The 12361-nt window shown below is 46.5% G+C and overlaps 1 pseudogene; it reads right to left on the bottom strand.

Moving 5' to 3' along the window:
- Positions 1-10765: 10765 nt before the first annotated feature.
- On the bottom strand, positions 10766-10847 carry LOC123390741 (annotated as a pseudogene).
- Between the last annotated feature and the right edge of the window lie 1514 nt (positions 10848-12361).

The raw sequence follows: 12361 nt of genomic DNA, 5'->3' as shown, positions 1-12361 counted from the left end.
TCACTGAGCCACCATTGCTGCTCAGCTTCCCCTGTGGTTCAGCCCTGTCTCCTTCTCAGCCCATCATCCTCAGGTGATGGCCCCAAGGACACCCATAACGAAAGTCCTACTAGCTCATCTCCATCTGCCACACCACTCTCAACTATTGGAACCATCCTACAGTCCGCTTTCTCCCGGAGGTTCAAGTTGAGAGCCAGGCAGCTATGAGCATCTCCTTTTTGACATTCTCCCGAGCTCACTTGGAAAAGGTTCACAGGTCAGAGAATCCTTGTTTGGGGTGCGTTCACATGCCCTGTCCTATAGAAAGCAGTGTATTATATTTGTCCTCACTTTATTCATGCTTTGGCAGGGGTTCGAGACCAGAACGCAGGGCTTTGATAGATCTGTGACTAACAAGGCCCTGCTTACCACTTCTCCATCCTTTTGACCGTTTCTGATGGACTCTGAGCTGGCTCACCTGGCTGGAAGGTCCCACTGTTTCGCTCCACCCAGGGCCCCCCTGACTTTTTCCAGGCATCCCCAAGACACTGTCTCCAATTCTGAGGACCGATGAACCTTCACTAATCAGAGTGCCAAGCCACCTTCAACAGGGATTTATTTTCTAATTTATTTTTACATAACAAATACGTACCCAGTGTTTTGTATGACCCAAATGCTAGTCTGTTTTTAAAATGTGAACTCATTATATATGTCAATGATATCTCAATAAAAGATGAGTAGAATTTCAAATGAAAAAAATGTTAACTCATGGAATCCTTCAGCCTCAGGAAGTAGGAACTGCTGTTATCTACCTTTCTCAGATGAGGATAATGAAGCACAGAGAAGTCAAGGAACTGGCCCACGGACACACAGCTCGTGAGCGACGGAGCTGGATTTGAACCCAGCCCATTCACCCTCAGAGTCGGCACTCCCAGTCCTCACCTCACAAGGTAACTGAGGTTTCTTCATCTCTGCCCCTTCTCCCTCAGCTCACATCTGATGACCCACTCATCCTGCTGGCTCCACCATCAAGGAAAATTCTTTTTCTTTCTTTCTTTCTTTCTTTCTTTCTTTCTTTCTTTCTTTCTTTCTTTTTTTTTTTTTTAAATAGGCTCCACAGGAGTACCTGGGTACCTCAGTCAGTTAAGCATCTGACTCTTAATTTCAGCTCCGGTCTTGAACTCAGGATGGTGAGATCAAGCCCTACATTGGGCTCCATGCTGGGTGTGGAAGCTGCTTGGGATTCTTCCCTTCTCTCTCTGCTCTTCCCCCTGCCCTTTCTCTCTTTCTAAAATAATAATAATAATCATAATAAGTAGGCTCCATGCCCAAGGTGGGGCTTGAGCTCACCACCCTGAGACCAAGAGCTGTTGCTCTCCCAACGGAGCCAGCCAGGCACAGGCACTGTCTTTAAAATTCATCATGCACCTGCCACTTCTCACCCTCTCCATCTGTGCACCCTGTGGGTGGTAGTCTCTGTCCCCTCCCTCCTAGATGACAGCAGTCACTTCCTCACCGGTCCCGGTGCCTCCGTCCCTTCCCTGCCTCTGTCTCCCCAAACTCTGTCACACGGCAGCTCACATGGAAGCCAGATGTCCTTTTAAAAATGGAAATCTTGGAATAAAGTTCTGATTCATGCTACACCGTGGGAGAGCCTTAAAAACATTATGCCGAGTGAGAGAAGGCAGACCCTAAAGGATAAATACTATATGATTCCACTTCCGTGGAATACCGAGAACAGATGAATTTGCAGACAGAAGTAGAATAAAGGTTTCCAGGGGCTAGGATAGACACAGGAATAGGGGACTTGTTGCTTCATGGATACAGAGTTTCTGATTAGGGTGATGAAAGTGTTTTGGAAATGAATAGTGGTGATAGTTGTGTAATATCGGGAACATCATGAATGCCACTGAATTGTACAGGTAAAGATGACTAAAGTGACAAATTTTATGTTGTATGTATTTTATCACACTTCAAAAAGAATTAGTAATGCACCAAACTGATAGCATACCAACACTCTTTGAAGTGCATACTTTAAATAAGTGAATTGTATGATACATGAATTATTCAATAAAGCTGTTTTTTTTTTTTTTTAATAAATGGGTTACTTACCTGGGATCAATGTCTTCTTGGGGTGAAATCTTAACCTGACCCAGGGCCTTGCCAATCTGCTGGCCCCAATGGCCTTCTGACTTCTTTTCCTCATATCTCACTTACCCCTCAAATTACTTGGGCCACTTAGGGGCGCCGGGGTGGCTCAGTGGGTTGGGGCCTCTGCCTTCAGCTCGAGTCGTGGTCCCAGGGTCCTGGGATCAAGCCCTGCATTGGGCTCTCTGCTCAGCCGGGAGCCTGCTTCCTCCTCTCTCTCTCTCTCCGCCTGCCTCTCTGCCTACTTGTGATCTCTGTCTGACAAATATATAAATAAAATCTTTTAAAAAAATTACTTAGCCATTCCTGCAACGTACCAAGGACACCTCCACCTCAGGGCCTTTGCACGTGCTATAACCCCTACATAGAGCTCTTCCCTCAAGTATCTGCACTGTCCACTCCTGCTTCCTTCAGCTCTCTCCCCAAATTCCATTTGAGACATCTTCCTTAACCAATAACAGCCCCATCCTTTTCAGTTCCTTATCTTGCTTTATTTTCTTCTTAGCACATTTCATAATCTAAGTATTACAATTGTTTTAAAATCCTCCTTCTCGTCCAATTGGGAGCTTAACACTGAGAAAGGAGGGACTTTGTTTTAGTTTCCAGCCCCTAAAATAATGCCTGGTCATGGTAGGCGCTTAAGTAATATTTGTTGGGACAATGAAGACCTGCCAACCATTCCGGTTTCCCGGTGCTACCTAATGTCTTTAACCAGTTTGTACTACTGTTAACAATGATGCTATGAATATCCTTGTATTTATGTCTTGAATACATGGTAGAGTACCATGTACTCAAGACATAATTCTTGCAAATGGAATGGATGCCTTACAGGGCAGGTGCATGTTTGGGCCTGATAGATATTGAAAGATGGCCCTCCAAAGAGGGCAACAACCATACCATGGTTGAGTATCCCACTGAGATAGAGAAACTGAAGGGACCCCATGAAGCACAGCCTATTTTGCTCCCTTTCCCCCATCTATTCTTGCTAGGACCTGCACCTACACACGCTTTATCGAACAGAACATGTATGTCCTCCTCGTAAAAGTCAAGGAGTTAATGATCTCTTTGGAGTCTTCCAGCACAATGGAGAACATCCAAGGAGTGACTGGGCAAGGTCACTTTCTGCAATGTCCAAGATCACTGACTCACCGAGACCCCTGGCTCCAGGGCATAAATGACTTACAGAGGACACCTAACCAGTCCCTGGATGCTTGGGAAAGGCCCCCAAACCCAAGCAAAATGAGACTCATTCTCCTTTCCTTTCCAGATCTCTCTGTGCTCTCTCTACATCTTCAATAAACCCCGCTCTCACCTGCTGTCGGCTCATGTTTGATTTCTCTCCTGTGCACTTGGCTGGTACTGTGGGAGCCCCTCTGGGTCCTCAGACCTGGTCACCCTCCACCACCACCGACCATGTAGACTTTCCCTGCACCCTAAGCCATCACGTACCACCTTCTATGTTTGCCGATCTGAGAGGTAGAAAATACCATTTCCTTCTAGTCTGAACCTGTTCTTCTCATTCTGCATGAGGCCGATCGTGGTTTAAAGCCATTTTCTTACTCTGTGGATTCAGGGCAATCCCAGGAAATAATCAAGTTAATTAATCCCCTATTAATGAACCTGTCTGTTGTTCCAATGGCTCAAGATTTAAAATAAAACTCCAACACACAACTCCTACAGCTTGGCACGTTTGTCTGGTGATCGCTTTAACTAGGAGTGGAATTACTGGTTCATAGAGCATGCCCATTTACATTTTGGATGGATATTAGAAGTTTTCCGAAGTTTATTTCCACCAAGCAAGCACGAGTGTATTTCGCTGCCTAGGTTACGCTATAATCGCTTATGCTCCCACAACAGAGCACGACTGGACCGGGTCCCTGTACTCTTGCTACTTTGGATTTTCCTCATCTTCTTTGTTTTCCCAGAAGCATTACTTGATGTGCAAGGAAGGACCCACCCTTCCCAAAAAGAAGCCTCGCCTTTGCTCTTGCTTCCAGGAGGCGATCTCGAAGCCCTTGGAATGTCCTGCCTTTTAAGAGTGTTTTCCTTCACCTGGGGGCCTTAGACCATGCCAGAAAGTATAACGATGTGATTTAGGCTTGACCACGCAATGTCAGTCCAACCTCTGGAGGCGATGGAGACTCAAGGTCAGCCACATGGCGAGTCCCTTATGTTGATGTGACAGAGCCCCAGTACAGTCTCTGGACCCCAAGCCTTAGAGGGGCTTCCCTGTATGTCATCACCTGTTGTTGCTGGAAGATGTTGGCACTGTCCTTGACTCCACTAGGAGGGGACAACTGGAAGCTCCATTTGTGGAATTCTCTTGGACTCTGCTCCAGGAGCCTCTGCCCTTGGCTGACCTTAATATGTGTCCTTTTGCTGTAATAAACCATAATCATGAGTGTCATGGCTTTGCTGAGTTCTCAGAGTCATTCTGGCAAATCAGTGAACTTGAAGTTTTTTTTTTTTTTAAGATTTTATTTATTTATTTGACAGAGATCACAAGTAGGCAGAGAGGCAGGCAGAGAGTGAGGAGGGGGGAAAAGCAGGCTCCCCGCTGAGCAGAGACCTCCCCTCCCCCCATGCGGGACTCGATCCCAGGATCCTGGGATCATGACCTAAGCCGAAGGCAGTGGCTTAACCCACTGAGCCACCACTCAACTTGAACTTCTCCTTGTAAAAGCTTGGTGGCCCATGTAGGCACCTGTGTCTGCTCCATTGTGCTTGTCTTTAGGGAACTCGCTACTGGTGCCAGTCCTTTGCCAAATGTAGCAATTTGAGTTTCTGCTCTCTCAATTTGAGTTTCATAGGGCTTCCAGAGACCCTCTGGGGTGTGGCCAGGAGGCACCCTCCTCTGCTGGTTTGAGACTTAAAATCTTGATGCATGAAGGTGCTCAGCTGGCCAGGCCACTCCTTAAAGTTGTGGACGACTGAAAACAGGCCACACGTCCAAAAGGAGGAGAATGGCAAAATAAAGTATGGTACATCTACCAGATGGGATGTTACGCAGCTCTTAAAAATAACCACCACGAGGACTGCAGCAATATATAAAAAAAAATGCCCACAACATTTAAAGTCAAACAAGCAGAATGCAAAGCTTTATCTGTGCCGCCTGGAACTGTGTAAAAATGCGCCTGCAAGTGAACAGAACCGGTTGGAACACAGACCAGAGCGGAGGACGGTGGGGATGATTTTCCTTTGTTCTGTCCTTTGTTGGCTGTGGTGCAACTGATTCAATAGAGGGAATGAGTTCAGAGACTCCCCAGGAGAGAAATGGGGTGCCCCTCATGCCTCTGCACTGAAGGGCTGTTGGGGAGGCGGCCTCGTGGCTCCTGCAATGCTCTGCACGTGAGCAGGCTAGGTGGTCACGTTCAAGGACTCCCGCATCCCCCAAAGCTCATGGCTGACATCTGGACCTGCACTTCCCTCAGTGTGATACACGTCCCACCTAATTTCAACACAAGTGACATGTGTGGGTATGTGTAGGCATGTGTGTGTGTGTGTGTGTGTGTGTGTGTGTGTGTGACGGTGGTGCGTTTTATTATGGTAAAATATACCAAACATGATATTTTCCATTGTAGCCACTTATTAACAGTACAAGTCAGAGGCATTAAGTCTGTCCATATTGTTGGCCAACCATTACCACCAGCCATCGAACAGAACTTTTCCATCCCCCCAAACTGAAACTCTGTCCCCATCAAAGGACAACTCCCCAGCCCCTGTCCCCAGCCCCTGGCACGCACTCACCATCCTACTTTCTCTCTCTATGGATCTGACTCCTCCGGGAACCTCATCTAAGTGGAATCCTGCTGTATTGGCCCTTCTGTAGCTGGCTTAGTTCACTTGGCACACGTCCTCAAAGCTCATTCAGGCTGCAGCACGTATCAGAATTTTTTTCCCTTTTAAAAGGCTGAATAATATTTCATGGTGTGGATTTTGTTTATCCATTCATCTCTGATGGACATGTGGGTTGTTTCCATCTTTTGGTTGTGGTAAAAAAAGGCTGTTACGAACATGAGTGTACAAGTATCTGTTGGAGTCCCTGTTTTCAATTCCTCTGGGTAAATACCCAGAAGTAGAATCACCAAGACAAGGAGGGTTTGTTTTCGTTTTCATTTACATAGTGATGTATTCACTGAATACACTGATTTTGTTACACAAGATATCTGTGACCACCATTACGGGCCGGATAGTCCTTCTGAGCCCTGCGGATACACAACCAGTGAACAAAACCCAAAACCTGCCCTCAGAGAATGTATGTTCTAAAGCAGGGAGACAGGCAATAGCGCATAAATAAAACATTTAGGATGTGAAAAGATGGTAAGAATTACAGGGAAAAGAAGCAGCAGAGCAGGGGAGGGCTTTGGGAAGTGCCGTTAGAAGACACTAAAACACAAACCTTTCTCCTTCCTTCTGAGGTCTCGCTCTCTCTTGGCTTGTGATGGTGGTTTTTCATTTGCTACTTAATATCATCCTAAGTAAAGAAAACGCAAAAATCTACCTTCGGGGTCCCCTGGGTGGCTTAGTCTGGTAAGCGTCTGATTCTTGGTTTCGGCTCAGGTCCTGATCTCAGGATTCTAGAATTGAGCCCTGGGTCAGGCTCCAGGCTCAGCAGGGAATCTGCTTGGGATTCTCTCCCTCTCTTTCTGCCCCTCCTGCTAGTGTGTGTACTCTCTCTCTCTCTCTCTCAAATAAATAAATCTTTTTTAAAAAATCTACCTTCGCTTCACTGATGAGTAAGGAAAAACTAAAAGGAAAAGGACTATGGGCTGCCTGATCTTTCCCTCTCCTTCCATGCCATCATGTTCAAGATCGTTGGGTGGCTAACATGGGGAGGTCACAGAGTAAGAGAGATGTGACAGGACATCCTTGGATGTCGATGGTTCTTAAACCACCATTGCCTGCTTTCTGCACTGGAAGCAAGTTCTGGTCTGAATGCAAAGTGTGGCCCCTCCGGGCTGTCAGCTTCCCTTCCTATCAAGCATTAGCTGTAACATGCTTACCTGATCCTAGCTTTGAATCTCACTGAACTGCCACTGCCACATGCTGTGGATCCATCAGAGCATCCAGAATGTTCTTCAGCAAACGGGCGGCAAACAACCACAGACATATTTATTTCAGGCATCTCTTCTGTTCGCGTGCGTGCTCTACTGCCCCCTGAAACCTCAACCAACACACACAAGTTCAAAGAAAAAACTGTTAAGAGTTTTGAAATGATGAGTTCTGGGGATTCAACCAAACTTGGGGCTCCTCTAAGTGGGGGGCCCTGACCACTGCACAGGTTGGTTTGTAACCCTCCTGGGAGCTTCCCTAGTGTATAACCTGAAATCAGCCCCAGTGGTAGGGTGTGGAGCTTGAAGAAAGAGGCAGCCTACTCCAGCTGGGTGGGTGGCAGGTTTAATAAGCCAAACGAACTTATGTATGAGGTTGTCTCGGGCAGTAGCAAGACACAACGGACCCTTGCACGACCTGCCAAATCTTAGAAGTTTCTATAGAGGCCTTAACTGGGTTCAGTCATCTATACCACGCAGGTGTTCTCAATGCACATCATTATCTCAAGACTTTGACCTCAGAGCAGCGTCTGGGAACAGGAAAGGCAAGCAGAACCCACATTCCAAGGGTGGGGGAAGGGGTGAGGAGCCTCCTCCACGTACCAAGGTCCATTCAGCTCATGGGTCAATCAGCGGTCACGTTTTCTGGATGACATTCTTCAAGTCACTCACCCATGAAGCCAACCCTGCTCTGTTGATTCTGCTTAGAACGGGCATCTTAAGAATGCATTGAGGAAGGAGACTGTGTTGGCAGGGAGGTGACAAGGAGACTGGTCAAGGGCATTTCTTCCGATAGCCCTCTGAACACTTACAGAAGACCAGTGGTACCCAGGGCAGGAGCCTATGTGCACTGGTTTGTGTGAAAGAAGAAACTGCAAAACATTAAAAAATGTCCATTGGGGATTCAATTCAAAGATCGGCCACCATGACCACTGTCACTTCTCACTGCCTGGAGCAGCAGGCAAGAAGACATCATGCCGAAAAACTGAGAGGGTGACATTACTAAGTACTGAAAAGACGTGGGGAAACAGGGACTCGCCCCCTGCTTGGGGGGTGGTGGAGTAGAAATCACATCATTCACCCCCAGAGCAATTGGCAATCCCCCGGGGTGGAGGGATGCTCACACCTCACACCTCAGAACTTGTGTTTCTAGACACATTTCAGGGAGAACCTCTTGCATGGGGGACCAGGACAAGGCACAGCAATGTACATTGCAATATTGTCTATAATAGCAAAAAACAAACAAACCAACCAAAAAACAAAACAAAACCCCCAAAAACTAGAAACAATATAAGTGATCACACTTTTTAAAAGCCAAATTGGAATATTAAAATAAAGGACTTATTTAAGGCAGTTAAAATGAACATCTATCAAGAACAAATCTCAACAGTATGTTGGGTTAAAAAAGCAATTTGAAAACTCTGCAGGGCGAAAATGTACATTTGAAAACACAAAAAGCCATACTCTATTGTTCATGTCTGCTTACCAAGGCAGTGGAAGTATGGAAGCATAGACAGGGAGGACACAGGTCAACTTCACGGTAAGGGTTGCATCCCGAGAGAGTGAGATCCAGGAGGGATGGAAAGGGGATTTCTTAAAATAAGAACTGGAAACATGCAAAGCAACAATGTTAACATATATTAATTCTGGGAAGAGGGGTGCACGAGTTTCTATTTTACTCCCTGTAGTAGTAGTTTGAGCTATTCCATAATTTTTAAAAATTAAAAAAAAGGGAGCGCCTAAGTGGTGCAGTCAGTTAGGCATGCCACTTTGGCTTCAGCTCAGGTCATGATCTCAAGGTCATGGGACTGAGCCCGGGGACAGGCTCCGCACTCAGCGGGGAGTCTGCTTGGGATTCTCTCTCTTCCTCTCTCCCTCTGCCCCTCCCCCACCCCCACTCTATCTCTAAAGTAAATCAATAAATTAATTAAAAAAAAAAAAAAGCAATGTTGAAAAATGTCTCTTTTTGTTTTTCACTCCTCCCCGGACTTACCTTTGAAGCCGAAGCCTGGGGTGAGGTGTGACAGGATTGGGGGCCCTGGGGTGGGGAATGAAAACTGGCGGGTGGCAAAGGTGAGACCCGCCACCTCCTTCGCGGATCCGCTTTGGCCCCGCCCCCCGGTGTAGCCATGGGAACCGGGGGTCAACGCTCGCTGGACCAGTTGCTAAGTTGGGGGTCCCGGGCGCCACCTGGTGGTCTTTCTGATGGCGAGCTCCGCGCGGGGTCCCCAGGTGTAAGAGGGGCCGTCTTTGGGGGCGCTCCTGAAAAATAAAGACCAGCGTTGTCCTGTAGCCCTGAGTCCCTTGTAGCTGCCCTTAGGGCCGTGGTGATTCATTTCAGAAACGTCTTTCATTAAAGTTCGGTTGAAGCCATTGACCACCAAGGGTTTGGGGGGTGTCTTCCGGTGCCCCGCCCAACTCTGTGTATTTACAGGTATGTGTCTTCATGCGGACCCCCAGAGATCGCGGTTACAAATTTCTTAGAGACCCCAAGAGAAGAGAAGGCTTTAAAACATGGCAGTGTGGACTTCTAGATAGCATAAACCCATTCTTTTCTATACTTTTTTTTTTTTTTTTAATTTGCTTTACTCTAAAAGTAACATGAATTTGTAGAAAGCTTGGAAAATCATCTCACCACCCACACAGAACCAGAACTAACATTTGGGCTTTATCCTCTTAGTATCCCTCTGCTCCATTCATTTTTGAGGGATTGGTTTCTTACAAATTTGGAAATTCCCAGGCTCAGAATGATTTTTCTGCCAGGGCAGGTAGACCCGGGTTATGAGCCCAGCTCCTCGGCTTACCTGTCACCTCAGGCAAATGAATGGATTACTCTATGCCTCAGTCTTCTGGCCTGTAAAATGGAAATATTTTAACTGCCCCTCATAGAGTCATTGGGAATTTTCAACAGAGCATGGTGTAATTGCAATAACCCATGACCCACTTTGCTCACTGAAACACAGCGTACACCTTTTCCTCACTCAAAGGAAAAACTTCTTTTTTTCTTTCTACGTTGGCGGAAAATCCCAGTCTTCTCTACTGTGTCCTTTGCCTGTGAGTCTCATTTAAGGGCTCACAGAAAACACCACACTGTTGACGATTCTGGTCCCCAGATGTGGGGAGGTTTTTCCCACACCGAGCAACTCTCTGTGACACCAGCCGGCTGTCCTCCAATTTAACTCAACCTTGGCTTCCCCTACCTGGAGGTGGTGTCAGATTCCCCCAGGGTTAAGGGCCCAACCTGAAGTTAAAGCCACAAGACCTCCCCCACCCCAACTTCAGATGCTGGTCTCAAGTCCAGATTGTCTGTCCCTTGTGTTTCTGACCAGCTGGCTACTGATTGGAGGCTCCAACGACCCGCTCCTTGGGTTTGATTAATTTGCACAGAGTTTTATAGGGAAACACTGCCTTACTTATGATTACCAGTTTATTAAAGGATATGGATATTATTATATTTTTGAAGGCTATTAAAAGCAAGCTCTGGAAACTTCTGTCCTCATGGAGCTGGGGTGTGTCACCCTCCCAGGGGCCTGGAAGCTCCCAAAGCCCATACTGTTGGGGTTTTATGGAGGCTTCTTCATGCAGCCATGATCAATGATTTTTTTCAATTAGCAATAATCACACCTCAGATAAACCTCATTGGCTATGATACTGCCACTGCGCAAAGTTGATTTTTTTAAATAGTTTTTTGAAGATTTTATTTATTTATTTATTTTGAAGATTTTTATTTATTTATTTATGTCCCAAAGCTGATTTTTTAAAAGATTTATTTATTTTAGGAGCACCTGGGTGACTCAGTCATTAAGCGTCTGCCTTCAGCTTGGGTCATGATCCCAGGATCCTGGAATCGAGCCCCGCATCAGGCTTCCTGCTCAGCAGGAAGCCTGTTTCTCCCTCTCCCACTCCCCCTGCTTGTGTTCCCTCTCTGGCTGTCTCTCTCTGTCAAATAAATAAAATCTTTTTTTAAAAAGGATTTATTTATTTTGGAGAAAGAGAGAGAGCACAGGAGGAGGGCCAGAAGGAGAGGGAGAGAATCTCAAGCAGACTCTGCACTGAGGCAGAGCCCCGTGCCGGGCTCAATATCATGACCACCCCACCCTTCTCAGGATCGGAAATCAAGACAAGGATGCTCAAATGACCACACCACCCAGAGGCCCCAGGCATGGTCAGTTCTTAACTTCATTTCTAGCGCCTCTCCTCTCTCTGGAGAGGTGTGGGGGAAGGGCTGAAAATTCCAAGCTTCTAATAATGGCTTGGTTTTTTTTCTGATGACCAACCCCCATCCAGGACCCCACCCAGGGTCACCTCATTAGAGCAAAAAATGCCCAGTGCTCTTATCACTTAGAAACTTACAAGAGCTTTAGGAGTCCGGTCAGGGACATGGTCGAAGTCCAATATTAGACCAGAGATGCTCCCAGTTTTCTCAGGAAATAGAAGCTCTGTGCCAGGAACTGGAGGTAGAGACCAGTATATGTTTTCCATTCTCTCAGTATATATGTGTGCACGTGTGTGTAACCTTAAGTATCATCTAAGAATGGGATCCTTAGTGATCACATGATGTTTCAACAGACAAACTTATCCAATAACTTATTTAATCAATTCTCCACCTTTGGACTCCAGAAGTTTCTGATTTTTTCTTTTTATAAACCATGTCACACAGAAGATGCCTTTTTAGTTGTTTCCCCCATGGGTGATTCATTTGCTTTTATGTTCCGGAAGGCCTTCCTCTCCCCCAGGATGAAATAACACACCGGCTTCCTTGCTCTGGCTAGGAAGTGTGCAGGAGTCTCAAACAGGAGGCGCCAAGACTCCTGGTCTTCTCCAGCCTGTCCTGTCTCTGCCATCTCTTCCCCACCATGAATAATCCTATGTGACTGTCAAGCCCCAAGCTTACCTCCCTTGTGCTCAGCCACTTCCCTCCACAGTCACATTTGTACTTGGATATCTCTCAGCACTTTTGTATTCAGCCTCTTTGTCCACGGCAGATTGTGTTTGCCAAAGATGGCCTCACCAATAAAGTTATCCATCCTACGTACTCTTGTTAAAGAGGGTGACTGATCAGCCTCCTCTTGAGAAGTGGAATCTGTGTGCTCTCCCGTGAATCTGGACCTTCTAGCTGCCCCATTCAATGGAGCACAGCCAGAGTGACGCTATGGGATCTCGCTATGTGATCTCTGGAATGA

This window comes from Mustela putorius, unplaced genomic scaffold (genome assembly GCF_011764305.1).
Source record: "Mustela putorius furo isolate JIRA1106 unplaced genomic scaffold, ASM1176430v1.1 tig00000139_pilon_pilon_pilon, whole genome shotgun sequence".
Classification (NCBI taxonomy): Eukaryota; Metazoa; Chordata; class Mammalia; order Carnivora; family Mustelidae; genus Mustela; species Mustela putorius.
Note: the sequence above shows the minus strand (reverse complement) of the source record. Positions and strands in the feature narration are given on the sequence as shown.